The following is a 14,633-nucleotide window of genomic DNA, read 5'->3' as shown; positions in this document are numbered from 1 at the left end:
CAGAGGCGTCTTGTTCAGCGTGCTGTCAAACCTACACTAGCAAGGAGATCGGGCTGAAACTATAGCTACAAGCTATCCAAGGATGGTACTATAGAATGTCACCTCAAAGTAGGCCTAGTGGCGTCATCTCTTGGTTAGGCCGGAAACTTATCAATCCACCCTCGTATACTCGTCGGTGTCGCCAGTAGTATTTTAGGATCGACCGTGAAATCGACGCACATGATATACAGTAATAGATCAAGTCCTTAGTGGGTTGTGTGGTTTACGGAGTATCCTTCGTGGATATTTAATGTGAAAAGTGTATATTGTAATATGTTTTGTATTCTCCATAATTTAGTACATCATCATCATAAGGTCGTCACTTGGACAAGGTGAGTTTTTTTTATTGTTAATAAAATGTATGTATGGTATCTTCTTGAAAGGTTCGGGTGCAAATTTCTTTGGGTGGAAAATAATGTATTACAACTATCTCATATTGTTTAATTTTTGCTATTTTATTCTATAAATAACATTTATATTCTCCATCCTCAGAATATTTGTTGTTATCTTCAAAAATTATTTAAATATTCACAGAATTGAAAAGCAGAAAACTAATGCGGGAAACAATGCATTTTCCAATTGCTTCTTGAAACAAATATATGTCTAATAGATTATCTACTTATGCATTGCATTTTAAATAACTTCTTGGTACTTAGTTTTTGTAGAAAACATTTAAATTGCTTTTTATTTTTAAAGTTTATGGGTAAGTGTTTTAATTTTTATTAAATAATTTTTGAGAGATTTGAGATTCTTGGAGTCTTTTTTTCATTAAATTTCTTTAACTTTTTCCCACGGCTTCTAAATATCACTACAAATAAAAATGTTCCATATATACTTTGCAATCCCTTTTTAATCCCCTTAGGGTTAAATTTCAAAATATCCTTCCTTGTATACATCATATAGAAAACCTCTGCGGAAAATTTCAGCTATCGTTTCCAAAAGGTTTACCCCAGGCGTTTAGTATGCAGATTCATATAAAAATACCATTCAAATTTCCAACTATTTTCGTCGATTTTCCAAAAAATGTTTTTTATGTAAACTTTCACATGACAATTACGAACACAGTGGAGCCGTTCACAAGCGATGTTCTGTCATATATGCGGCAATTGATTTTTATTTGTATAGATTCATTAATGTTTACGCCATCGGGTAAGGTTTCTTCAAGGTAATTAAATTGTTAATATATGTGGAGATTTACAATCAAATTTCTTATCAGACAATTAATGACTTACTTATACATAATAGGATTAGTTGCAATTTTTAATGGAAATTGTAAAAATAATATTATTTTTAATCAATCTTGTAGAATTAATTACTTTAATTTAAAAAAAATTTAAAACCCTAAACACACGACATATTAGAATATCTTGGGCTGAAAGTTTTTAACCAATTGTAAATACAATTTATTTTGTTAGTCTGATTAATAAGTATTATAAATTTTACCATTTTGACTTAAAATTACTGCAACTAATTATATTATATAAGTATAAGTAAAATACAAAAATTAAAAATTGACGTTACATTCGTTATATAATGAAATTGTCTGAAAGAAAGTTGATTTTAAGCCTCTACGTGTACTAGCAATTTAAATTTTCCTCATTTTTTTCAAAAGTTTATTATGAGACAATGGTTCTTTGCAGCATTATATCATCAATACTAGAAAATACTTTTAAAGATATAAGGTTTTAATTTGTGCATTCTATGATGTACTAAAAGATGAAAAAGTAATTTAGGCAAATTTGCTGGTTTTTAATCGATTTAACTAAGAAGCAATCACCTTCTTTTCTATAGAAATTAAAGAGAAATGGTTCAAGTAAGTGAATAACTGGTTGCAATGTTTAAAATTTTTGAGAAACCAAATAAATTCATTTTATTACATTTAAATCTATATACACATATAAAAGAAACTCCTGACTCACTTGGTCACTGAGTCATCAACGCCCAGCCTGAACCCTTGAATCTACACAATAGAAATTTTGCACAGAGGTTTGCTTTACATTATATACAAAGAATAAGGAAGTCTGTTACGAAATTCAGCCTCTAAAGTTGAAGGAAAAAAAAGTATTTTTGTGGTTACGGCCAGAATAGTTAATAATACCTTGACGCAGGGATGAATCTACGGGTGGAACACTGTGGGCCAAAGCTCATACATTAAAAATTCTAGCTCGTGATAGCCACCCTGAATATTAATTTAATCCCATACAATATTTTTAAAATCTCAATTGTTCAACTTTACATAACGCAAATCATGGGGTGTTTTTATTTAATGATAATATACGTTACTTTGTCCAAATCGGGAGCTTTTGCGGTTTTTCTCAGGATAAACGTGATTAATAAGAAAATTTTGTGGCTTAGAGGTAGTGAATGCGAACTAGGGGAGGAAATAATCATGCGGTCTGAAACATTTTAGTCATTTTAAGGAATGTTAGGATGTAAGGAAGAGCGATTGGAAAGGGAGTTTGGTATATGTGAGGAAAGGGTGGTAAAGGATAGGAAACCAAACTTGGAATTAGATGAAGTTAGGAAGTGTTTTGTCAAAAAAAAAGTACACAATGAGATACCAGGATAAGCATAAAGCATGGCTGCATGTAAGCGATATATTAAGGGAAAAGTTGCTGGAAATTTTTAGGGAAATATGGGATGATAGTGCAATATCAGCAGAATTGAAACACGGGGTGATTGTGCCGGTTTATAAAAGGGAAAAAGTTAAAAATTACAGGGGTATAACAGTAATGGATAGGGCTTATAATGTTTGTACTGAAATAATTAAGGGCAGCTTGGAGGAGATTACTGTAGAAAATTATATTTTAAGTGAAACGCAATTTCTATATATATATATATATATACAGGGTAGTCCGTTAAGCCCGGCTTGCTCTCTGGCGGTCTTGCCGTTGAAATTAGAAGAAAATATTTCCAATAAAAAATATCCCTGGTAAAATCATCCATCTGCAGAAATTAATTTCAGAGATGGCGGACTTCCGAATGTACCGGAAGTATACATCAGCTGCCTTATTTTAAATGGACAGGCTGTATATTATTGCAGTTTTGAATTCAGCATCGATTTTAATATACAGTTTGTTAAGCATACTTTTTGCCTGCATGGTATCTTTTTGGAGTTATTTAGTAATTTTTAGAAAATTGGACGTTTGTAATACCTTAAAAAAATTTAATATCTCAACAATATGAAACGCAGTTAGCTTTCCATCCCAAAATTTCTTTCAAAGCACATTAAACCATTACACTAGTAATGTTCAAACTTTAAATGTTTCAATGATAAATAACTCATTTTTTTTAAATAAGAAGTCATTTCACTTTGACATGTCGGATGCAAAATTAAATTATCTTTTGATTTTATTAAGACATATTATTAAATAATTGCGATTTGTTAATTATGCAATAATGTGCAGCGAAAACGGGTGGTTCCTAGGCGGCGTGAGTCTATACCCAAAAACACATTCTGTCATATTTATTCGAATTATTGATACTTATAACTACTTAAATCCAACACAACACAAACAATTAATGTCATAAAAGATTTCCGTGACTTCACGACCAGAATTTTCTGAAAATGGTTTATTGTCGAAGTGAATAAAACTGCGATATAAACAATACTGGGAACAAACTAAAAAGTCGTTTTTTTTAACTTCATATTATTAATTGATGAAGTGGAATTAGTTTTGTAATTAAATCCTTTATTTCAATTGCCCCTATGATTCATAATTACATTAAAATATATCAACTAAACTAATAATTTCATTTTTGAAATGTAGGTATGGTCTACTTCTTTGGAATATTAGGTCATTTGTGGAGAAATTTGATAAACATTTGTTTATTCTTTCAGTTTAAAAATGTTTGCATTCAAATTTTACTAGACTAACGTAGTTGTAGTCACATTTTTCTTTCAAGGTTGAAGAAATTATAATGTTTCAAAGGCATTTCAAAACTATTTCCAGTTGCCTATGACACAAGCATCTCTGCTTTTTGTCTACATTTTTATTAAAGTTATTGAACAATACAAAAATGTTGATACGGTATCGTGCTTTATATACTAAACATTAACAACAGTTACATGTCTTAACAGTTTTGCTTGATTTGAGCGTTTTATTTATTCAGTAGAAATATTAATAGATAAAGATTGTGCTTTCGTTTAAGGTAAATTTATTTTGTTTTGTTGTTAATAGAATTGTTAACTTGCTTATGTTATCATTTTCTTGAATTAGAAAAATTAATTATATTATATTATTATTATAATGAGATTAGGAAAATGTATGATAATTGGGAAAAACTGATAAAACTTTGGATAAAAGGCCCAATGCCTCAGAATAAGAATAACTTGGGTAATCTTATTAATGACTCATGCAAAATCAATGAAATTCAAAATAATTTTCGTCATTTCGTTTTTATTAACAATTCCATTTGTATGTAAAAGTATATACTCTTTTTAATGACACAAGAAAATGCAGTTACATTGTTATTTATGGGTTTATAATTAAATTAAAACACATTGACAATTTTTTCTATGTATCTTTTAGGAAAGATATAGTGATCCAAGGCAAACAGAGCCTCAGCGTGTACCAAATGCGTTACCTAGAGGACGATTTTCTTACAAATTGGAAAATTTTGGATAACCGCAACATATAAAAGATAAGTTGAATTTTTTATNTAGAATAGGATGTGTATATGCATATAAGAAGTGTATGTATATGAGTGAAAAAGAAGGATTGAACAGGATTGTATGAAAGTCTGAATGAGATGTTTCGTGTATGAGAGAGTCAAGGTGAACGAAGATGTGAGAATTGAGTAATGAATAGGGATGCCTTACAAATGAAGGAACGAAGGGTGGTGTGAGTGAATAAATCGACAAAAGATTGCAAATACGAAAGAGGGTGTGAGAAAGTAAATCCTACAACTCCACTCATTCATCCACTTACAGAATACCCCTATTTGTAGATGGGGTTATGAGAGAGGTACAAATAGTGATGTGTGTGTGAGAGAGAGGGAGAGAATGGAGGTACAAATGAGGATGTGAGAAAGTATTTTCATAAGTCACTTTCATACCTGCACTCGCAAAATACCCTCATTCGTACATGAGGGTACACTGCGAGTAGAGGAATGAATGGGGGTGTGAGTAAGAAGCGAGAATGGGGTTGAACGAGTGAATAAAGGTACGACTGGGGGTGTGAGATTGTAAATCTCACAATTCCATTCATATCGCCACTCGTAGCGTACCCTGATAGAACGAGGGTATTATCATGTACGAATGAGGCTGACTGACGCTACGTCGCCATTTCATAATTTCCAGCATTACTTGGTTTTGTTAGCTGAAAATTGCGTTTTAATTTTCATGTATTGTTCATTAATATTCCAGCTAATTCGTTTTCTCATGTTCTGTTTTACAGATTAGCCTGTTATTGAAAGCATATTGAAGTTTCCTTGGATATTACTGAGTGTCCCCAAATGGATCGTGTACGGTGATGTGTTCTTACTACACTTCGTTTACCCTTGTCGTCTTCACATGGAAAAATTTTCTACATAAATAATAATAAGTAAATAGGTATGCAACACATCGTACACATCAGCATAAGAAATTCGTATACTATGTAATACTACTTTGCCCTTTGCTGGCAGCACTCGTAATTTCTTATGTATATAATATTCAATTTTTGAACATAAGTGATGCTTATTTTGCTTATTACTGGTAGATTTTATGTCTGTTGTATTTGGTTTTGCCTGCATGTAAATTCATAGCAAATATTTTTTGCTTTCACATGAACTTTTACTTTATATTTCATATTAATTCATTTTTCACGTTTATTTCTGCAGATTGACTGATGAATGAGAGAATATTGGTTTATTTGGGCCTTGCTGTATCAACCAATTGTCTGCAATGGTATTCGTTTTCCTGGACTTGATATACTGTTGACATTTTCACCTTGCATTTGGAAATTTATTTATTTATTCACATATTTCAACTTTGGAACGTGACATTCTGCAATTAATTAAGGTGAGATTACATTACATGATAAATATTAATTTCCGATTGCTAATCTGTTACCAACCTATCTGTTTCAAATCGACAGTGGATAAAAGAAAGAAGACCCCAGTTAGAATTTTTCTTTTTTTTCTATGAAGTTTTTATTTGGCATGTTATTTTTTTGATTGTTTACTTTAGTTAATTTTTTTATCAAGTGTTTTGTAATTTTCTTTTATTTGATTGTATTGGAATTCATATTTCATTTTAAATTTTTTTTATTAGTAAACAGTAGAAGCAATACATTTCTTGCTTATTTCTTTTTCATTTCTTTATTTGTTTTGCGTAAACAAATAATTAGTATTCAAAACTGCAAAATTCTTTTTTAATAGAATATTTCCGGTAAGAAAAATTTCTGTACTGATGAAACGTTAAATTGTTTGTTTGTATTACAATATTACCAACGTTTATTTTATTATCTTGTAACTAATAACTGATAGGTGTCATAATAATTTCGTTTTCTAATACTATTAACTATATCTACACAAGAGTTATCTGAAATGTGTAAAAACAATTTACAGCAAACATTGAAAATATGAAAATATAACAAAGCCACTATATCTATTGAAAATATTTAACAATTTCTTTTCTTGTGAACTTTTTGTCCTTTTTTATGTATGTATTTATTTTTATATATTTACATTCTTCCTAGAGCGGTTCTTACGCCTTATTATTGTACATGAATATTGTGATATTCCAATGGTCAAAATTGCACTAGAGATAATTGATAGGATTTTGAACATTAAACTCAACTAAATTTTGCTAGTTGAAACTGATTAAAATACACTATTCATATGTTAATCAATTAATATTATAGTCCAGCCGGTAGATAATTTTCCCGACATAAATTTGTTACCGGATGGGAGTTGTTCCTTGTTATATGCTGGCAAAAGTTGAGCATTCCTGCATATTTTTAAACATCGAAAAAGTGTGCGTTAACAAATGCGGAAGATCCAAAGTTGGCAAAAACCAGGTTTTTAGATATAGAAGAGAAGGTATGCTTTTTAGAAAGAAATGTTTCAAATAAAAATTGTAGAGGAATTCAAAGCCTTTAATTTGAGTCGCAGTACGATTAATTTTTTCAATCAGTTATTGCAAAAATGCCTTTTTAATTTTTTTTTCACATCGAAATGAAGGTTTCTAAAAGTTTAAAAATTGAGGTACTTTTTGTGGATGAAAATTGGTCAATTTGTTGGTGAAATATTGTAATTTGTTTATATCAACAGACATGAAAAAATGTATGATAATTGGGAAAAACTGATAAAACTTTGGATAAAAGGCCCAATGCCTCAGAATAAGAATAACTTGGGTAATCTTATTAATGACTCATGCAAAATCAATGAAATTCAAAATAATTTTCGTCATTTCGTTTTTATTAACAATTCCATTTGTATGTAAAAGTATATACTCTTTTTAATGACACAAGAAAATGCAGTTACATTGTTATTTATGGGTTTATAATTAAATTAAAACACATTGACAATTTTTTCTATGTATCTTTTAGGAAAGATATAGTGATCCAAGGCAAACAGAGCCTCAGCGTGTACCAAATGCGTTACCTAGAGGACGATTTTCTTACAAATTGGAAAATTTTGGATAACCGCAACATATAAAAGATAAGTTGAATTTTTTATTTTTATATTTAATTATGTACCTATCTCTAAGGTATAAACTTATAAACGGTCTGCATTTGATAAAACGAGAAGCCTTTCTTTAGTTAAAAAGAACTGTTTGAAAAGAAAAATTTGCTCTGAGCACCTTATCTTTATTATAATGAAGGCTTCATTTATCAGAAAATATTATTCAAAATGGCGACAGCTATAGATATTAATTTTAGAATGTATAAATCAGAATATTTGGAAGTGGGCTGTCTACCCTCCCTTTTTAGCCTAAACATTTACAAGAAGATAATGAAAATTAAATGCTTTAGTGGCTTCAAATAGCACCAGATGGCGATACACTGCCCATATTTGAATATCAGAATTGCTGTAATATGCATATTTTTCAAAATTTATTTGCCACATTCTGANCAAATGGATCGTGTACGGTGATGTGTTCTTACTACACTTCGTTTACCCTTGTCGTCTTCACATGGAAAAATTTTCTACATAAATAATAATAAGTAAATAGGTATGCAACACATCGTACACATCAGCATAAGAAATTCGTATACTATGTAATACTACTTTGCCCTTTGCTGGCAGCACTCGTAATTTCTTATGTATATAATATTCAATTTTTGAACATAAGTGATGCTTATTTTGCTTATTACTGGTAGATTTTATGTCTGTTGTATTTGGTTTTGCCTGCATGTAAATTCATAGCAAATATTTTTTGCTTTCACATGAACTTTTACTTTATATTTCATATTAATTCATTTTTCACGTTTATTTCTGCAGATTGACTGATGAATGAGAGAATATTGGTTTATTTGGGCCTTGCTGTATCAACCAATTGTCTGCAATGGTATTCGTTTTCCTGGACTTGATATACTGTTGACATTTTCACCTTGCATTTGGAAATTTATTTATTTATTCACATATTTCAACTTTGGAACGTGACATTCTGCAATTAATTAAGGTGAGATTACATTACATGATAAATATTAATTTCCGATTGCTAATCTGTTACCAACCTATCTGTTTCAAATCGACAGTGGATAAAAGAAAGAAGACCCCAGTTAGAATTTTTCTTTTTTTTCTATGAAGTTTTTATTTGGCATGTTATTTTTTTGATTGTTTACTTTAGTTAATTTTTTTATCAAGTGTTTTGTAATTTTCTTTTATTTGATTGTATTGGAATTCATATTTCATTTTAAATTTTTTTTATTAGTAAACAGTAGAAGCAATACATTTCTTGCTTATTTCTTCGCTTTGCTTAGTGCTCATTCTTACTATTTTGCTTCGCATTTACCCTACGTCTTCTACATGATTCAATGTTTCGTTATTGTATTCTAAAATTGCGTTTTAATTTTCATGTATTGTTCATTAATATTGCAGCTAATTCGTTTTCTCTTGTTCTGTTTTACAGATTAGCCTGTTATTGAAAGAATATTGAAGTTTCCTTGGATATTACTGAGTGTCCCCAAATGGATCGTGTACGGTGATGTGTTCTTACTGCACTTCGTTTACCCTCGTCTTCACATGGAAAAATTTTCTACATATTTAAGGTAAGCATGTGTGTCCAAATTACAATTTTACATTAAAATAAGATGATGGATACTGGTTACCGATGCTTATTAATGTATAAGTTTTTCCGTTTGCACCATTGTAATAAAAACTTCTCTAGTGCTCAACATTATTATTTTACATTCTGTTATCAAATTGTTTACAACGCTTAAGAATAAAACTCGAGCACCATAGAATATACTTGAAGTCCACGTAACCATTTTATAATGTAGTTATTTACTTGCCTTTTGGTGCATTTTTTTATTGTATTTCATGTTTTACTTAACTTAATCCCTTCTTTATTTAATATTTTTTTGCCTATTTCTGCAGATCGTCCAACAGATGAGAGAAAATTGAAGTTCAGGTTGATCATATTGAAGCAACCAATAACTGGTGTTGTCTTTCTTGGACTGTATTCTGGATTTGCTGTTTTCATCTTCACCTTGCAACATTATGCAGTTAATTTTCAACAGATAAGTGAGAACAAGAGGAGATTTTCTTCAATTCCACTAAAAGAGCAAGTTTCCTTCTTTGGCATTTTCACTGCATTTGGTTTGCTTTGCTATTCACACCTGCAAACTTTGGAATGTTACAATCTACAGTTAATTAAGGTGAGAATACTTGATATAATTAATTTTANAAACTAAACAAAATCCTTTAATACATAAATCTTATATTGTTAATACTAAATCTTACACTGTTAATACCACACAAAGGTTTATACACAAAAATCACACACATAGGCATCTATACCTTTTTTCTGCCCCGCTACATTCATCATGTGCCCATAAATTACAAAGAGAGCATCTAATCCAAACTTCGCCATTAATATTAGAAGAAAACCTTTCCCCGCAAAATATGCATTCTATCGTACATCCTGGTCAACTTTTTTTCTGCCTTTTCTTTTTACTCGCTATTTTTTTACTTTTCTTTTGCTTTTGAACATTTTTGCTAGTCGATGGAAAACATTCTTCCCGAACTTGAGAAATTTTTCTTTTTATCTTCTTCCACCTTCGTAGATTCCTCTAATTCATCTTTATTCGGTGTAGATGTTAACACTTTCGCTTTACTAGATTTTCTTCCTCTAGTGCCTATTGGCACAATTTTCACAAATTTCTTTCCCAATTTCACAATTCACAATTACTTTATCAAGTTTCTTGATCTGTAGCTTCATCATTAGCATGTTCTGCTGCTATAAAGTCCTCATCTGTAACGATATTCCTACTGATGTGATAAATTCCAGTGACTTTGAATCCATTTAACGCTCTTTCTCCAGTTTGAACTTTTAAATATGCTCTGCCGAAGAGAGCAAATAAAGTCGATCTTGGAACAGAAAACTGTTTCGAAGCTTTCAAATATCCCATTTTTTTTGTTTTGCACAGCCTTTACAGCTTTGGACGTATTAGATTCACTCCATTCTTGTAATTTAATATTTCGTGGCATTTTCTGCAATAATAAAAAATAAATTGCTTTATTTATTTTAAATGTTCGGTATTGTCGAATAGCCAACTGTTCGACATTATCGAACTCGCGCCATTTACAAAAAGGAAACAAAATTCGGATTATGTTTTGATTTTATTTGAAATATACTAAGTGTAGTTATTTACTTCATACATGTATTAATGAGTGATGGCAGCCACAATAACTAGATCTTCTGTATAGTAAAAACATTAACAAGTCACCTCAAATATGTCGAAAGACCTTAGAAGCACTTTTCGTCACGTACAAACTCCAAGTAATAACGCAGCGCTCTCACAAGTACACAAGTTACAAACCGGAACTAGAAGTATATGTTCATACTATTTTCAACAAGATGTCTATACTGTGCTCCTGGAAAAGTTGGTATTCGACATTACCTCCCTATTCGACATTCCCTTACTTTACTCTATTAATATTATAACTTTCTAGAATACTTTCTACAAATAAAATAGTTTCTTGAGTAAAAAGACAAGAAAAACTAGATAAATTTTCTCGAAATTCGTCCACAGTCCTATTTTTAAAAAAAGCATACGTGTAGTTAGTATTTAAAGAACATACTATTTCGAATTCATTATCAATGGTTTCTTTGTTAGTGTCCAAAAGAATTGTATTAATTTTAGTTAGGTTATTTTCTACTGGAAAAACTATAATATCCACATTTTCAGGTACTTTGTTAACAATTTCGTAATGCTTTTCGGTATTTTCAGTTAACTTACGAACAGTAATACTATTTGTGTTAGGTAAATTTTCGAAGTTATTTAATTCATTAACTAATTGTTCAGTTCTAGGATCTAACGGATTATTTTCGCTANTTAATAAGTCTTTAATTTGTTTATCTACTTCCTGTTTATGTATTTGAGGGTATCGGTAATTTTTTGCTGTAATGGGAATTTCATCGGTAGTTATAATTTTATGTTTTAAAATATTTGTACAAGAGAAAATGTCACCCTCGAGATAAAAAATATCATTGTATTTCTTAATTAGACTTATTATTAATACCTTTTCCTCTGTAGACATGTGATCACAACGTATTTGTGTTAATAGTTTGTAGATTCGGTCGGAATTATCTTGTTTGTTAATTGTGTTGACATGACTAATACTATTTACTTTATACGAAACAAAGGGCTCCAGATCGAGTGTTTCTACTTCGAGTATCTGTTTGCTATCAGAGAAATTCAACATAGTTACGAAAATTTCCCTATTATTATTAGTTTTAATAATACATTCAGGAGTTAAGATTATGTTATCGATATTTAATTTTGAGAAAATGTATTCTTTATCTGGATTTAAATTTACTTTAAATTTAACAATTTGTTCACATCTTGGTTCTAAATAAACATAATGCAAAATTTTAGTATTATCAGGAGCTTTAAATTTAACTTTCATATCATTAGGAAATTTTAATATCCTGTTTGCATAATCTATTAAAACATTATTATTTTGAAAAAATTCCGTTCCACTTATACCGTCAACATTCAGGTTTGTTGATTCTAATACATGAAAAGTTATCGGAAATGAATCAATACTTGTTTTTATGCTTCCTAATGTCGAAAAAGGTTGTCCATTCATTTAAACCATTAATATTTAAACTATCATCTTTATTAATTTCTGGTAATGAGTCCCAAAATTTTAAAATATTTATGCTAGCCCCTGTATATATGAGTAATTTTAATTTTCTTTTGAACAACTTACATTTAACTATGGGTAAATTATTGTAACTTGCCTGATTAATTTCAAAAATATTGGAAGGACTTGATTTTAATTGGATTCGGTGCTCTCGTCGTTCGAATCCCGAAATCAGTTTAAAAAATGTTCGTTCTGTAAATCAGGTTCCGAATCGGAATAGATTATTTATCACTGCTAGGTTCTTGATAAGACTTTTTTGAAGAAAATTGGTTATCTTCAAAACCAACTTTATTATTAAATTTAAATTTAGAAGTTGAGCGTTTATACTTATCATTGGACTTAAAACGCTGTGAATCTAATTCAGGCATTTTAACAATTTTTTCTTGTTCTTCGACATCATTAAATATACTCTCCAGTGTTTTATATTATTTATTCACTAAGGTGTTATCTATTTCTGCAGGGAGCTTTCTTAAAAAGGCACTAACAGCAATTCCTTCGAATGCCAAATTTAATGCTAATTTTCCGTCTTTTATTTTTGCTGTAGACACGATTGTAGTGCATATTGCATCACGAATTGAAGAAATTTTGTTATATAAAAATTTTGCATTGCCATCTCTGTTATTTGCCATATAAAAGTCCCAAATTAAATGTTCAAAAGACTTTTCAGTATCATAAGAACTATCCAATAATTCTATCAGTTCCTCATGAGTTTCAAAAGCTCTATTTGAAATTAATTTCCTAGCTTTGCTGGTAATTTTAGAGAACGCTATCCTTTCAAGGATTTCTTTTTGATTTTTGCTAAAACACTCAAATGCAAAATCGAAGATGTTTTAAAGCGCGATAGTTGGACACCATTATCACCATCAGCGAATTCAGGAATTTGGTATATCAAAATCCTAAACATTTTAATAATTATCTACCTAATCTAACGCCTACTAATTTTGTAGAGGAGATGGAGACAAAGAATAATAAAATTTGACTTATTTGGCAATTTTGAAACAAAACTACTTACCATGCGATCATCCAGGTTATCAGTGACATGAGAAAGAAAAAAATTAGGGCAATTTCTCGGAGTCCTCTTGTGTCCAATGAAATGGTTGGAAAGGGTTGACTTGCCTCTGAAGATTTTGAATGTATCCTACTGACTGCGCCAATTGTTACGTCTCGAAATGTAGGATTTAATTTAATTTAATACACGACTTTAAACTAATATTAAATAATGTAAAAACTTGGTGACACTACCCGTTCAGTCTAATTCACTGTTTATACAAATTTAATTATTTAGTAAAGCAATGTATATAGAACGACCAGTAAATAAAAGTATTCACTTTTCGTAAATCGTAATAGAATAATCTTTATTAGGCTAATAATAAATCTTACTGACTAAAAGAAGAACCAGAATGTTTGCTTGTTCAAACGATAATGATTTCTGGTAGTCTTTACAACACACACCTCCAGTCTTTCTTATCATAACTATTTACGAACAATAATCTAATATAGGTCCACCTCTACTCCTGTTTCTGCTTCTCATATATCTCTTGTTCTCTCTTATTGTTTAATTTAATTCAAACTAATTAGAAAATAGAGGTAGAGTAAACAAAGTCTCTTTTGTTACAAATAAGTATTATNTTTCTTTTTGATTTTTGCTAAAACACTCAAATGCAAAATCGAAGATGTTTTAAAGCGCGATAGTTGGACACCATTATCACCATCAGCGAATTCAGGAATTTGGTATATCAAAATCCTAAACATTGAGTTAGAAACTGAGTTTTGTTGCCATTTTTTTTTTAATAATTATCTACCTATTAGTCTATAGCCTACTAATTTTGTAGAGGAGAAAGAGATAATAAAATTTGACTTATTTGACAATTATGAAACAAAATTACTTACCCCGCGATCATCCAAGTTATCACAAACTTTGTTTCGGACATACCTCGATTTTTTGGTTTTTGACATGAATCGTTCTAACACACGACTTTAAACTAATATTAAATAATATAAAAACTTGGTGACACTACCCGTTCAGTCTAATTCACTGTTTACACGAATTTAATTAATTAGCAAAATATAACGACCAGTTAATAAAAGTATTCACTTTAAACCGTAATTGAAGAACCTTTAGTAGGTAATATTGAACCTTATAGCTCATACTTCTGATCTTACTAATTAAAAGAAGAACCAGGGGATATATATATATATATATATATACGAGGGTGCTATCAATGTTTGCTTGTTCAAATGATAATGATTTCTAGTAGCCTTTGCAGTACCCACCATAACCACCATATTGT

At 30.2% G+C, this 14,633-nt stretch overlaps 1 long non-coding RNA gene across 2 annotated transcripts; it reads left to right on the top strand.

Moving 5' to 3' along the window:
* Positions 1–5,414: 5,414 nt before the first annotated feature.
* Positions 5,415–9,870, top strand: LOC112906488. 2 transcript variants are annotated; one of them, XR_003232379.1, is made up of 4 exons: positions 5,415–5,593; positions 5,863–6,043; positions 9,101–9,239; positions 9,568–9,870. It is a non-coding gene; the product is annotated as an uncharacterized LOC112906488 (long non-coding RNA). The 2 variants fall into 2 exon arrangements; XR_003232380.1 differs by lacking the exons at positions 5,415–5,593; positions 5,863–6,043 and adding exons at positions 8,108–8,200; positions 8,470–8,650.
* The last annotated feature ends 4,763 nt before the right edge of the window (positions 9,871–14,633 follow it).

The sequence above is a fragment of the Agrilus planipennis genome, unplaced genomic scaffold (assembly GCF_000699045.2).
Source record: "Agrilus planipennis isolate EAB-ADULT unplaced genomic scaffold, Apla_2.0 scaffold62, whole genome shotgun sequence".
Taxonomy (NCBI): domain Eukaryota; kingdom Metazoa; phylum Arthropoda; class Insecta; order Coleoptera; family Buprestidae; genus Agrilus; species Agrilus planipennis.
This window is presented reverse-complemented; position numbering and strand designations above follow the sequence as displayed.